This window comes from Melanotaenia boesemani, chromosome 19, assembly GCF_017639745.1.
Source record: "Melanotaenia boesemani isolate fMelBoe1 chromosome 19, fMelBoe1.pri, whole genome shotgun sequence".
Classification (NCBI taxonomy): domain Eukaryota; kingdom Metazoa; phylum Chordata; class Actinopteri; order Atheriniformes; family Melanotaeniidae; genus Melanotaenia; species Melanotaenia boesemani.
In genome coordinates this window covers 27,642,173-27,644,802 of record NC_055700.1, presented here as the reverse complement: position 1 = coordinate 27,644,802, position 2,630 = coordinate 27,642,173, and the positions used below count along the sequence as shown (strand labels likewise).

The window sequence follows — 2,630 nt, the reverse complement described above, 5'->3', positions numbered from 1 at the left end:
GCTTATCTTGGTTTCGTGCAATACCCCTCAGGTCCGTTATACTAAGGAGGCGTGAGACCAGCGTCCAATGAATTCAACAATCTTTATTTTTTAAAATAAAACAAAAACAAAACCAAAACCCACAATTCAACAATAAAAGATGGCTGAAGCTTACCAGGAGGGAGGTGGGCAAAACAAGGTGAGGGGGTCCAAACCAAAGCCACCCCAAACACACGTGCAAAACAAACACACTTCACACCGCACTTCAGTTCCACAGCACAGGCAAACGTGCTCGACATGCAGAGGAGGGGACGATCCCACTAGGAAGGGGACCCACACCGCAGAAGCACCACCAGCTCCAAGCTTTCAGGCCACTAAAAGAATAAAAGAAAATACAGTTATGAAAAAAGCCATGAGGTTAGTCACAATAAAAAGGAACAACAAACAAACCAAATAAAACTGCTGCAACATAAAACATCCACACTGGAGGCCAACCGCCAGAGCCAGTCCTCGATACAGGCCGCGTCCCGGGCCTCCAGAGGAGCAGCAGAGCATAAAAGTGTCCCAAAACAATTGAAAGAGTCAAAGTTAAAATAAGCAGAGCAACAGCAGCAAAGCGGAACAGTGTTCTGTAGGCTTGGGAATGGCTGTAGTGCCTCCAGCACCACACGACACCGCAATCGCTGTCAGTCGCCTGGAAGGCTGCTGCATCGTTAAAATGCCGTCGAATCAATCCCCCCGGATGACAGGGGTTCGCCACACAAAGAGGTCGTTTAGACGCAGGAGGCAGCACAACACACGAGTTTCCCACAGCAGTCTTGGTGTGAGAGCCAGTTCCACGCGCAGCAGTAATAATCTCCGTGACAGCAGTCAGAAGTCAGGTGACCTGTCAACCAGACGAACCTTGCCCAAAGCTGGCTCTATGCCTGCTTAAATATGTCGCCCCCCTCCGCTGATTGGTCGATACTGCAACCACTCACCTCATACTGCCACACAAGCAACCACAGTTTACCAAGATGAAGAGTTTTGCCGCAAAAGGAAAGTGATTAAAATGCTGCTAGCTTGTTAGCTGATAGCCTAGCCCATGAGTGCAAGCGAGTGACTGGCTGATGTTGGAGCCAAAGAGTGAGGGATGAAGATTGACGGATGTCATAATGGAAGGTTTGAAGCCACCACCCACGCTGGTTTTGGACTCCGCCAACTTGGCAAAGACATGTGTGGCAAGCTCGGGGGAGTAAATAAAAGATAATATGCTAAAGTAGCAGTCAACGCCACCCTGGGACTTTCACCCAGGGAATAACAAAAGAACTCCAACAAGGCAACCAGGTCCGTTATACCAAGGAGGCACGAGACAAGCGTCCAATTAAACGCTCTTTATTTAAAGTAAATAAAAGAAAACTCTCGGTTAAAAAAATAAAAGATGGCTGAGGCTTACCGGGAGATAGGTGGGCTAAAGGAGGTGAGGGGATCCAAGCGAAGGCCACCCCAATCACACTTGCAAAACAAAACACACTTTATGCTCACTTCAATCCCACAGCACAGACAAACGTGACCAGCATGCAGATGAGGGGAAGATCAGACTAGGAAGGGAACCCGCACCACAGAGGCACCACCACTCCACGCTCTCAGACCACTAAAATAAAAAGAAATACAGTTTTTAAAAACAGTGAAATTAAACACAATAAAAAAAACAGGGCAACAAACAAAGTAAGTTAAACTGCCGTAACATAAAACATCCACACTAGAGGCCAGCCATCCAGCCCAATCCTCAATACAGGCCGCGTCCCAGACCTCTAGTGGAGCGGCAGAGCATGAGAATGTCCCAAAACAATTTAAAAGAATCAATAGTAAAACAATTGAAACAATTAAAACAAATAAAACAACGTAAAGCAAAGCAGCAGCAATTAGGACGCCAATCTGTAGGTGTGGGAATGGCTGTAGATCCTCCAGCACCACACGCCGCCACAGCCACTATCAGCCGCCTGGAAGGCGGCTAAATTGTTAAAAAGGCCGTCCGATAATTCCCCTAAAAGCAACAAAAAAAACAAAACAACCATAAACGTCCGACATACACAGGAACATGCCCACAAGCCGTGGATTCACCTACCCGGATGACGGGGGTTTGCCACACACGGAAGCCACACACGGAAGTCGGCTCGGCGCGAGAGGCAGCACAACACGGGAGTTTCCCTACAGGAGCACAGCCTGTTAACGTCTATAAAACCAGAGAACCCGATACAGGAGAAATCAAAGTTAACATACCACAGCAGCCTTGGTGTGAGAGCTAGTTTCACGCGCAGCAGTGATAATCTCCGCGAATTCAGGTAACCTGTCGACCAGACGAATCTTCCCAAAGCTGGTGCTACGCCTGCTTAAATATGTCGCCCCCCTCTGCTGATTGGTTGATACTGCAACCACTCACCTCATACTGCCACACATGGAAAAGTTGGAAAGAAGCGTTCACATGGTACACAGACCTCACAATGCCCGGTGCGGAGGAAACAACAAAAGTAAAGTTGTTCAACTACCTCCTCGGAGAGAGAAGAAGATAGCTTTTGACCATGCTGGAGAGTGGCAGGACAACGACCAGAAGGACAGTGAGTTCCATGGTAGTGCTGTTTGACGAACACTGTAATCCAAAACTGAACGAA

The 2,630-nt window shown here is 47.9% G+C and overlaps 1 long non-coding RNA gene across 1 annotated transcript; it reads right to left on the bottom strand.

Moving 5' to 3' along the window:
- Positions 1–337: 337 nt before the first annotated feature.
- Positions 338–2,298, bottom strand: LOC121630237. Its single transcript, XR_006008498.1, has 3 exons — positions 2,242–2,298; positions 2,087–2,169; positions 338–353 (listed from the first exon to the last, which is right to left on the bottom strand). It is a non-coding gene; the product is annotated as an uncharacterized LOC121630237 (long non-coding RNA).
- Positions 2,299–2,630: the final 332 nt, after the last annotated feature.